Source organism: Euprymna scolopes, chromosome 31 (genome assembly GCF_053919585.1).
Source record: "Euprymna scolopes isolate OS-2025 chromosome 31, ASM5391958v1, whole genome shotgun sequence".
In the NCBI taxonomy this organism is placed as follows: domain Eukaryota; kingdom Metazoa; phylum Mollusca; class Cephalopoda; order Sepiida; family Sepiolidae; genus Euprymna; species Euprymna scolopes.
This window is the reverse complement of record NC_136512.1, coordinates 5,810,880-5,823,857: the sequence shown is the minus strand read 5'-3', so window position 1 is coordinate 5,823,857 and position 12,978 is coordinate 5,810,880. Positions and strand designations below refer to the sequence as shown.

The window sequence follows — 12,978 nt, the reverse complement described above, 5'->3', positions numbered from 1 at the left end:
CAAATAAATCTTGATGAAGACTTCTCAAATCAGCGCTTATCACAAACTCAAACAAAATTAAACAGTGAGGAGGTTTCTATAATTTATCACCTTTAATAAGTAAATTCGTATTAAAAGAACAAAATTTAAATTTAGACACGGGTCAACTTACTTTGACCATAAAAAATATTACCTAAAATAATACTAATAATTGCATCATTTTTTAAAATATCTAAACGGCTATATGACGTAAAAAAAATCTCATTTACTCCACAATGCTGTACACATTTTGAATGCCAACGTTTTTTTCATGCTAGAATAAAACAAAGACATTCTTGGTTTGTCCCTTTTTTATGTCTCCATATATATGTATAAGTAAGTGTGTGCGTGTGTGTGTGTGTGTGTGTGTATATATATGTGTGTGTGTATATGTGTATGTATATATATGTGTGTGTGTGTATATATATATATATATATATATATATATATATATATATATATATTTATTTTTTATTACATTTTCACTCCAAAAAAGGCATATTGCCACTTTGGTGTAGGGAGCTACTATCAGGGACATGGGCATCAGGGGTACTGTGTAGGGAGTTGGGCAGCAAGATGTCGGTTCACATTGCACTTCAGCTTCTGCATGTCAGTACAGTTGGGGAAGCATGGACCCGGCAGGGAATTCCAAAGTCTAGCTGTCCTTTTGAAGAAAGTACTGGAGTAGAAGGCTCTCTTACATCTAAGGATCTCTACTGTGAAGGGGTGGGATTTAGCTGCTTGTCGGGTTTGTCAGGAGTATTTACATTGAGGGGGCACAAGTGCTTGCAATTCGTCAGAGCATTCACCGTTAAAGTACTTGTAGAAAAGGCAGAGGGATGCAACATTTTGTCGATGGGACAGGGGCTGAAGTTTAGATGACAGTTCAGGACCTATCAGATTGGCGACTCTCTTTTGAACCTTGTCTAGGAGCGAGAGACTAGTGGTAGATGCATCAGCCCAAATATGACAACAATATTCCATACATGACTAATGGTGGCCTTATAGAGGTAGAGGATAGTTTCGGGCGTTAGTATCTTTCTAGCACGGTAGAGAGAACCTACCTTCTTCGCAGCAGTCCTGGCAATACTCTCAATGTAATTATTCCAACTCATATTTCCTGAGAGCGTTAGGCCGAGAAGTTTAAAGGATGTACTTTCAGATGAAAATGTGAGTAGAAAATCCAAGCCAGTTGCTGTGGTGGACATTGAAGTCACCAAACACATGCAGTTGTGTGCTAGTGTTGAGGGAAAGTGATGTATCTATGCTGTCAGAGACTTTGTTTATTAGGGTACAGTCCTGGGTCGAGGGAGAGCGGTAGAGAAAATAAAAGTAGCTAATGTTATGTTGCATGTTAAGTTTAAAGCACATAAAGTCCGATTATAGTTTAGTTTCCGAATATATACTCCAAGCCCGTGCATATGTCTGTCAGAGTCCTTACGGCAGAGTGGGAGATATCCAGACATGTTAAAGTAGTTAGAGGGGATGGAGGAGTGTAGGTTAGTCTCACTTAGTGCTAAGATATCCGGGGTATTTGTTAGGAGAAATGTTTCGACATCATTTAAATTAGTTCTTAGCCCACGGATGTTCGTAAATCCAAGCCTCAAGGGAGAAGGCAGGTTGGTTTTGTTTGAGTTTGGGCCTGGTTTTAGCGTAATTTTTTATTGTGCTGTCATTTTTTTTAAAGAGTTTCAGTTTAGGTAAGGGATGCTGAACAAGTGGTTATGCAGAATACCAGACATGCAACACACGCAAACCATCAGTTGTCCTGCCATCTACTAGGATTGTGGCCTCGGGATAGCCCACCGGGGATGAGTGCAGGGTCCCTTTCCATGCGTGACATGGCACTACAAACAACCTGATATTATACAACTGTTGATGGAGCAGCCGCTCTAAGCGCTACCAAAGAGTTAGGGCCCCCTGTACTACCAGTCGGGAACAGCAGCTAGGAACTGTCTATCCGGTACCCTCAACCAATCAGACAATGGTCAACCCAATCTATTTGTACTGGCATTATGGCATTCAAGCACTCCCAAGTGCCAGTTTAGGGGATGGGATGTGTCGGGAGTGGGGAAAACGGCGTTCATTATGATTCATTTTATATTTGCAGTTTCTTTTAATGTATTAACCTGCAAAATTTATTGTATATTTTGCAAACCTCTTTCCTCTGATGAGAATTGCATTTTTCGAAACTCTGCAGAATAAGGTCTTTCAAATTTATTTGTACTCCTTGTCGGATAATCAAAATTTTTGTATACCTTTACAGGTTTATAACGTTTTCTGGAAATGAATTAATTTATTATTAATCTTCAATAATAAGATTTTTCTATTTCATATATATATATATATATATATATATATATATATGCTATTTTATAAAATGAACTTTGTGTGTGTATATTCACTATGGACTCTGAAACGGCTGAGCCGATTTTTGCAAAATTTAACACAACTGTTCCTTATGTACATGGCAGTGTTCTTAGATAGGTTTTGTATCGTAATATCTTCAATAAGTATGGATAATTAGTAATCAAAAAATTCAATAAAAGAAGGAACAGGTGATTTTTCCAAAGTTAACACCGTATACAGCCTAACATCACAAGTGTATTTGAGAAGTTTTATTACCACACAAACAGCAAGAACAGGCATATAAAATCAACAGTAGGTTCTTTGATATGATAGGGGTGCATTTGAAATGAATGTTTCTGTGTAGAGCACAATTGAATCATGGTACTTGACTTTTGCATTTTAAACTTTAATTCAGGCCAAAAATAATTTTATAAAATCAACAGAAGGTTCTCTACAGTGCAGTGTAGACTACAATGTATTGTAGACTGAGTTACTGCGGGAAGGGATGTGAAGCTTCTTTCTAGTGTATCACAATGGACCCCCAACTAGAGCAGGCAATTAATTGATCTGACTGAAAAATGCGATTTCATCAATTTTGATGACAATAAAAATATGAGAGGGTGGAAGATTTGTTGATTATCATTCAATCCTGGGCAACGTCAGGTTTCCATGCTAGTATATATATATATATATATATATCTATATATATAAGGAACTTCAGTGTGTGTGTTTGTGAGTGCATGAGTTCGTTCCCCATGGATTCGAAGACAGCTGGACTGATTTTTATGAAATTTCCCACAAGGGTTCTTTATGTGCCTGGCAGTGTTTTTAAATAGGCTTTGTATGGAAATGTCTTTCCTAAGTATCAATAATCAAAATTATCTAATGAAAGAAGGAACAGGTAATTTGGACCAAAGTTAACACCTTACCTTTGTGTGTGTGTGTTCACTATGGACTCTGAAACGGCTGAGCCAATTTCTACGAGAATTAACACAACTGTACTTTATGTATCTGACAGTGTTCTATAATATAAATCTCAGCTGTCTGTTTAAATATATGTATGTATGTATGTATGTATGTATGTATGTACATATGTATGCCTAAAACCTTTGACAGAGGCAACAGATTTTCACAAGATCGGTATCATTTTGAAGCTCAACGTCTTGGACGACAAACATTGAAAATTTGACTGAAAACATTAACTCTTTCACCCTCAACTGGACAGTTTTTTACAAAAAGGGGTCGATTTTTTGCAAGCCATTTTTGCAAGTTATCATATAGATTGGATTGACTTTGCCTAATTTTAACCTTCCGAACGTCCGATCACGTCATGGAGTAGTGGTAACACGTCAGATTTTCTTTTACCTTCTTTTCCGCCTTCGGGTCACGAGTTCAAGTCTACCTACTACCACTTTTTTTTTTTTTGCTCAACACACACACCTCCAAACACCCAGACAACACTGGGTATCCAGGCTAATTTTCATTAAGTATGGATAATTAGTAATCAAAAGAATTTGATGAAAGAAGGAACAAGCAATTTTGACCAAAGTTAACACCTTATACAGCCTAACATCACAAGTGCATTTGAGAAGTTTTATTACCACACAAGCAAAAAGGCCCAACATGTAAAATCAACAGTAGGTTCTTTGATATGATAAGGGCATGTTCGAAATGAATGTTTCTGTTTAAAGCAGCACTGCACCATGATAATCCAATATTTTATTGCTATACATCTTATAAGATGACTGACAAATTTTTATTAAGGTTCAAATGAACAACTACAGGAATTGGAATACACTCTACTAAAGCCTGATTGTCACAACTGTTTTCAGTTTTCTTATGGGATGATCATCTTTAGTTAACTATTACGTGTAATTATATTCATGCAGATATTCTACATGATTTATATTTGTGTAATATTTGCGTAAAAAGGTTATAGTAAACACAAACATCTTTCTGTATATATATTTCTGTATGTGTATGTATATTTAAAAAAAAATTTTTTGCCTACCAAACTCCTCTGTCAGTTTTTGGTCTACATACATGAAACTTAATATATAGGCTATTTGAATCCATGCAAAACTTTATATTTGGATTTTAGTCGGGGAAAATCAGTGTAAAAGTGTGGAAATTAAAAAAATAGAATTTGTCAGGTGAAGGTTGAACGACGCCATTACGAATATGCATGCGTAACGTAATAGTTATTGGTTCATGTTTTAATTTTTAGCCTTGCAGGAAACATGTCTTAATAGCTCAGATGTTAACGTCAAATGAAAAAGTAAATTGTAAGCTAAATGTTTTGGTTTTAATTCTCAGTGGTGGCACACAAATCATTTGTTTTTTAAAACTTTATAAATCATTACTATGCATTAGGTCTAATATAATATAATAATAAATACGAAATCTGTATTACTCAAAATATCATATTTAATCATATTTTACAACCGGACAATGTCGGCCAGTCTGCTAGTATGTATATATATATATATATATATATATATATATGTGTGTGTGTGTGTGTGTGCATTTATATATATATATAAGAGCAAATAGTTAATAAAACATGTTAAAAAACACCTTGAAAAAGAGTTAAAAACATATTTAATCTGAAAAGGAAACACTTGATAAGTGGATAGTCCTTTCCTTCTCATCAGAGGGTAGGAATTAGCAAAATGCAGGATCGGATTTTGCATGCAAAAGTATTTGATGAAACAACAAGTAAGTCAAAGATCTTACTTGATAACAAAAAAGTGAAGCAGAGGGAATATGGTGAAGAAAAAGGTGATTACACGTGAATGGATAGTCTGGTGGAAGATAAATAATCCAGTGACAGTAAAATCCAAATATATAACTTCAAGAAAGTTAATTGAATTTCCATTTGCACAAGTAAGTTTTTTATTTTATATATATATATATATATATATATATATATATATATATATATATATACTAGCGGGGGTACCCGGCGTTGCCCGAGTGTTTGTTTCCGGGACGGGAGGGGGGGAGTTTTAAAAAATGTTATGGTAGGTAAGTAGGAAGGATCAAACCCGGAGTCATGAGTAAACGTAGGAAAATAAAGTGTGAAAAAAAAAAAAAAAAAAAAAACATCTGCAACGTTAACAGTTCGGCCACCAAGAAAAGTCCATTCCAGTTGTTTAGGAAAAAAAAAAAAAAAAAAAAAAACTACTACGGTAGGTCGACGCGAACGTGAAAATATAATGTGAATTGTCCAGCACGCTAACCACTACGCCACAGAGCACTGCAGCTTAGTTTAGTGATTTTAAATAACTTCACATGAAAGAACTACGAAGCCAAACCGGTGTTCTCTTCTTCAACTGTTCCTTGTGAACGATCCCCAAACGGTGTTAAGTGGTGGCAGGGGGAGGAGGAATTTATTAGAGAGAAAATATTTTACCATTTCCATTGATCTTAACCGATTTTGGCCGTGACTTCTCAGCAGAAAAAGTATAGAAATCTAAGATTATCGAGGAATTTGAGAAATAATAAGCCTATAACACACCTCAGATATTGTTCTGCCGTTTGTGCATATTATATTTGCATGAAATATCTTGATTTTTAATCCTATTAATGTCAAAATCAGCGGGAAAAAATGAGTTCATTTTATTTATATATATATATATATATATATATATATGTGTGTGTGTGTGTATATGTGTATGTGCATATATATATGTGTGTGTGTGTGTGCTTTACAATGGGTCATCACTTGTCACGGCCTGGGGACCTCTCTGTGGATAAGGGTTAGTTAGACAATGATTGCTACCATGGAAAACAATGAGTGGGGTTAGCAGAAAATTTCTGAAGAGGAATTGATTATCAAATAGGACGGCTGAACAAGTATTTTTTTTTTCCGAGTCGCCACTTATCAAGGCTAGAAAGCCACTCAATGATAATACATCTTAGGCATAGATCATTGGTTACCTGACTAGGGTATTAAATCATATATCATGGTTTTGATCTTTTTCTGTGGAAGAGAATCAAGTAGTTCTAGTTGTAACGTGAGGATAGGGTCACTTGCTCAGCTAGAAAATTGGTAGTGATATAGATCTTGGTGATCCTTCCATTTCGCAGTTAAGTGCGACTTGAAGACATAAGAGTTAATGAGTGCACGATGGTCGCTGGGACAACAGCATAGTCATTGTTAGTGGAAATTGGGTATGCTACTATTCCAAATCATCTAATTAAAACATTAGAAAAAATTTCAAATATGTATTGGGTACTTGTAAGAAATGGGCCTCTGTAGGATTTTAGCTATTATGAGTGTCGGAGAATCTCGAGTCAGTATTATAGGCATTGCCAATTGAATGTGAAAAAAAAAAAATATGCATGATTCGATGACGTCAGATTTGTTAACTATACGAACTATGGAAAAGCAGAAGCGACTTCATGATTTCTTAAAAACCTTTGTTTATCTTCTTCAAACTGCAATTAATAATTAATCTTTGTTATAATTTTGTTAGGTTTTAAGATTTACACACTTTAATGATTAATAATATTATAAACATTTGTATATTAAATACGGTTTTACGAGTGTTTATTTTGGGTAACTACTGGATTCCATATTTTGTTCGGTAAAAAGAGACAAACAAAATATGGAATCCAGTAGTATAAAAAACTATACAAAATACTATTAAAAACCCGCCGAATATATGTCAACCTATGTCACGGTAACATATATTGAGCGAGTTTTTAACAGTATTTTATCTGGGTTTTTATTTATAACACCTTTTCCCAAACTTACCGTGTTAAAGAGAGAATCAGACGCCATCTTGAATTTTCCAATACATCGGTAAACACTGTATGTTTTTCGAGCTGAATAAACATGTTACATTGAATAAAAACACGAAAAATATATCCAGTTTGGTAGCTTATCTTGCTTTTGATAACATTTATTTGTTATATATTTGTTTTTTTTTTTCGACAACTTTTTCGAATCTATGTGTACAGTAATACAAACCCTGTAATTTCATTCTAAAATGGATAAGTACCGAAAATTTCATGAAAATCTGACCATTAGTTGATTTCTTACTACATGGGAACGTTATTTTTAAAGCGCCAATTATTGGCGCTTTAAAAATAACGTCTCACAATTTCATTATTTTCGTACGATGAAATTTAAAAAAAAAATTATTACTAGTTTATTTTGCCCTTCTTTTAAATGGTACAAAAGTTATATTGATAATTTATAATAAAGTTACATCGGTTTACATATAGGGGGGGTAATTCTGTGGTGATTTTTGGAGGTGCCTACAGTATTATATATAGCCGATCGCATAAAAAAAAATGATAAAAGTAGACGACATTAAGCATGTGGTAAGTTAGAATTGAGTTAAAAGTGAAAAGATTCACTCAATCGAAAAGAAAATATGGCTTTCAAATTGTAAACTACTTCGACAATTTCTGGAATTGAGCCGGAATTCTCCGTTAATACTAAAATCTTCTGGGTTATTTTTTACAAGTACCGATGTTTTAAAATAAATTAAAAAAAAAAAAAAAAAACTGTACTTTAGATGGGAGGAAAAGTACGCGGTAAATGTGGACCTACAAATACACTATTTTAGGGAAAATGCTTTCATGCCTTCTAACTTCTACTATTAATCAGTTCTTTTTTTTTTTTTTTTTTGAAGTTTGCCATTTTCCAATTCGTGTTTCCCGCCTTGTTAGAAAAACGGTAAGGAGAAAATGGAAACCGATGAATTGATAAAAAAAAATATCAAGATAAAGATGAAATAACTTGATAATTTAAATGCAAAAATAATATTTAGTTTACAAAAATTTAATAACGAAAAGAAATTTAATAATCCACTTTTTATTTTTATGGAAAGAAAGAAGATAATTATTTACTCCGTATTAAAAAAACAAACAAACAAAAAACTCGAGGTCTGTTTGTAGGAGTGTTTTCTGTTAAACGCCTGTCTACCACTATATATAAACATTTTTTCTCTCAATAAATCGTTATTTGATGTATAATTTTTACTGGACTAAACTTTCTTTTTTTACTTGAAAAATGTAAAATACTTTATGCGACATTCATGCAATTTAATTCGTCGAAAAATGCGAGTGTTATTTCGTTTCACAATCTCTAAAATATTTTACTTTTTTTGCTTTACCTTGGTACTTGTGCACTTTTGCCACCGTGCTGAAATAATAACGTTATAATTTTGAAAGCCATTCTTAACATGGGAAGGTGTTTTGTAACTATTGTGCTTCCACCTAACAATTTAATAAGATATCGTGAAGCTTGAATTAAAAAAAAAAAAAAAAAAACTATTTAAAAATAACGCGGTGGCGAAAGTGCAGAAGCACCCTTTACTTTATTGGCAGTTTTCAAAATCAACTTTAATCACCGAAGACGTCATGATAGGATCAAATGCCGAAAACTGTTGATTTCGAAAGTCTTAACTAAAAATTAAATTTTATAAACAAATGTGCTCCGTTTTAAACCAAACGGAAAAAATAAAAATCTTGGCGGCATCACTATTCTAAGAAGGAACCACCGTTTTAGTGACTCTTACCTAGGTTTTAAAAAGCCTCAGCCGTTCCGTTAGAGTTTTCCTGTAGGGGCGCAACGGGCGATTAGCAAAAAACTAATTTTTTTTTTTTCCTTTTTTTGGTACTAGTGCAGAGTGATCCGCCATCCGGACGTAAATAATAACGTTATTATTTAAAAAGCCATTCTTAATATGGGGAGGGTGTTTTGTACCTATTCTGTACTTTAACCTTACAATTGAATAAAAAAAAACATAAAACTTTAATTAAACTTGGACACCCGATTTTTAAAATAGCGCGGATCACTCGTTGCACTAGCACCTTTTTTTTAAGAGAACGTAAAGCCTTGGGGATGGATCTTTTTCACTGTCGGACTGATTGTCAATCGTTCACTCTTAGTTTTATGCAAGTAATATTGAAAAAAAAAAAAATGAAACAATTGGATATTTGTTGACCAGAACTACATGAAGAAAACCTAATGGTCGTGTTAAAAGTAAGAATAGTAGTAAAATGCTTTCAGTTTTCTCTCAATCATTTCTCACCACCTGATGAAGAACCAAGTTGTATGTTACTTAAGTGACATGTTTCTCGCAGCACTTTTCGATTATTTATTGAAATTAAAAAAAAGTCAATTGTTTTAAACAAAACGAATATTCTATTCTTCATAAAGTCAGTCGTTTTAAATATTTTGTTAAAAGCCCAATTATTTCGTCACCTTTCGAAATATGATTTAAACAAAAAAACAAAAAAAAAAAAAAAAAACAAAACAAGTTGAAAACGTTTATACAGTCGAATAGAAAAGTTATTTCTCGCTTCAAATTAATTTTTTTTTCAGCCATTCATAAAAAAAACTGTTTTGGAAGCTATTAGATCAATTGGGTTTGTCTGACAAAAAGATATGAAAAAGTTGTAAAGAATCATATATATAACAAATAAATGTTACCAAAGGCAAGTTACTTTTTCCTATCTAGTCTATTGTAAAATAAACTAAAAACATAATTAAATAAAAAAAAAACCCCGGTATATTCAATAAAATACTACAAATAAGGCTGCGTAGTTATCAACTAAAACATCTATATGTACGGTGGATTTTCTTAAAAAAATTTTTTTAAGCGATTAAAATAGATTTAGTAGTTATTGGTTTTCGAAGTTATAATTTAGTATTCTAATAACTATAAAGTTTATAATAGACTTAGTAATATTAACTTTCATAATGTTTAAGTTAATTGCTTTAAGTAGAAATTAAACAATGAATATACTAGCTGTCTGTATTGATTCGGCGTTACAGAAAATAATTTAAAAATGTGTTTGCAGTAAGTAAAAATAAAAGAAAAATCGTTTTAGTTTTGATTTTTTTTTTTTAATTTCAACGAATTTTTTGTTTTAAATTTCAACGAATAAGTATTAAATAAATTTCATATTAAATTTACGAATAGACGATAGTTTTATGAAGAGATTATCTGTAGAAATGTATTCACTATTTTGTGGTGGTATTTTCGTAACGATGCAAGTGACTTAGAGACCGATTTTCTTAAAAGATATTTTGCGTAGCATTTAATTTAAAAACTTTAATTATAAAAAACTCACCAGAAGTAAACAAATTCATGTGTGAACATTAAAATAAATAAAATTCTTAATTTAATAACGCAATCTCGTAAATAAATACAGTAGGGAAAAAAAGCTATTCATCAAAACAAACAGTTCGGATCTTAAGTGTTTTAAATTCATTTATAAAATAGTGGTGACAAAAACATATATATATATATAATCCGAAATTGTATTTTTAATTAACTGTATCAATGAGTTTTGGAGATTTTTGTAGGAATGTGTAAAAAAAAAAAAAAAACGAAACCGGTTATGGTGACACATGACCTCGAAGCAAACCGGGCAGATAATAAAAATGGCGGACTATTTACATTCATAAGAAATACAAGCGGACAAAAAAAAAAAAAAATGATGAGACCATACTGTTTAAACAAAACAAAGTAGTTAAATACAATTATTTCCCTGATCCTTTTCATTAAAGAAATGCCATGTTTTTCGTATTTACCCTATTATAAGTTAATTTTAATCGAGGAGTACAACTGTACTAGTAGGAATAATACTTGTTGGAAGGAATGGGGTAGCGGCTCATTTGTAAAGCATGTCGATCCAACTTAATATTGGTTTCATTTCGATAACTAATTCTAATTTTAAAAAATTTATGTAGTCATTTTTTGTTATTCTTTATAAAAAACAAACAATATTTTTAGTTTATTTTATAACTTTTTCAAAAACATAAGAATCACAAATCAAATTGATATCTAAAAAGAAATTTGAAAATAAATGTTTTCTCGTAGAAAACATTGACATCAGAATTTGTTAAACACAAAATAATTTGCGTAATTGTAAGTTTTTCTTTTTTACAATAATAAAAAAAAGTGAACACGAATTAAACTATTTTTAGTCGACTTTAAATGTTCAATACTAAATTAAAATTGACAAGTTTTTTTTTTTCCAAGTAAGCCTATTAGATTTCCCGAATATTTTGTTGAACTAAATTTTATGAACTAAAGAAAGTAATTTTTCATATTATTCCCAAAAACATTAAAATGAATAAAATAATTCAAATTATAGTTGAAAAAAAAAAAAAAAAAATGGACATGAAATAAAACGACTTTTGTTGTCAGTCTGTCCTCCGTTCGACAGCTCAACCCAACCTAAAAGGTTTCTGCGGGATGATTACGATCTCAGGACATTTAAGAGGGGAGGGTATTCTATGGCAGTAACAAGGAAAACTATTTTTAATGAATTTTAAATAATAAAATTTATTAATGATTAATGATAGTAAATGTTATTATTGGTGACGTAAATTATTTCAAAGAAATACACTTTGGATATTCATCCCAAATAATTCTTTTTCTTTTTAATCAACTCAATTGTAGAGATTCACGTTGAAAAATATTTTTTAAATTTAATGTTAATTTACTGTAATTATTGGTTGTAAGTAAAATAATACGGGATCATTTTGTTATCTCAGAAAGTAAAGCACTGGAAGGGACTAATAAAACTAAAAGTACGTTTTTTCATATGACATATATCTTAGTGGTTCTTTCCGGTATCTTACTTCCTGAAATAACAAAATATGTGACATCTTATTACTCTACTCACAACTAATAATTACGGTAACTTAGCATGTTAATATCTTATATTAAATATATATTTTTAAACTCAAATACTTCACAAATAAGTATAGATAATTATTTCTCACATTTTTAGAGAGAATTAAACAAATAAATGTAAAACAAATATATTTTGAAACCAGAAGGAAAGAAAAATACAATTTTATTAATATTTAATTTTTAGAAGCTTATTTTTCTTATTTTTTCATTTTCATGCAAAATGGTGTATACACTGCCTTCTGATATCTTCAACTCGTTTGCTATCTCGCGCAACTTGAATTTACGATCTTCCAAAACAAGTTTGTGCACTTTTCTGATGTTTTCTGGAATAACTGCTGAATTTGGACGACCTGAGCGTTCAGCATCATTTGTGTCTGTACGACCACGTTTAAAGTCAGCATACCACCTTTTAACCGTTGTCTTCGATGGGGCAGAGTCCGGATAACACTTGTCAAGCCATTGCTTTGCTTGAACAGTATTTTTCCCCATCAGAAAGCAATGCTTTATCAACACACGAAATTCAGATTTTTCCATTTTTTTAAAAATTCGCAATAGTCACTTAAACACAAACACTCATAATCCAATTAGTTGACACATGCCATAAGGTTTGTACTCTATATGTCAGGCCCAGGACTTATTGAGTGATGTGCTAACAGGCTGTTAGCCTAACAGCCATGCATATTTTCTCTGGGTTGTTAATAACTTTCCAATGAGAAAATTAGTAATTTGTTGTCAAATTGCGTGTTTCGGTAAATATATATACATGAAATCGGACAAATCAGTTTCAGACCTGATTCAAGGGAGGTAATAAAGTTTACTTTGACTTCAGAGTACTTTAAATCATGTCACGAGTTGTAAATGCTCGCTGTTGAATACATTTAATATTAAAAATATAAAATTAGCTATTCGTTATATATATATATATATATATATATATATA

The 12,978-nt window shown here is 31.8% G+C and overlaps 1 protein-coding gene and 1 long non-coding RNA gene across 4 annotated transcripts in view; both read right to left on the bottom strand.

Moving 5' to 3' along the window:
• LOC145255609 (uncharacterized) overlaps positions 1-12,106 on the bottom strand; it is a 28,237-nt gene extending 16,131 nt beyond the window's left edge. The window contains exon 1 of the long non-coding RNA XR_013863866.1: positions 10,465-12,106. This is a non-coding gene — a long non-coding RNA (uncharacterized LOC145255609). The remainder of the gene's footprint in view (positions 1-10,464) is intronic.
• Positions 1-12,978, bottom strand: part of LOC145255605 (uncharacterized) — a 529,950-nt gene that overhangs the window by 474,640 nt on the left and 42,332 nt on the right. The window lies entirely within an intron of this gene.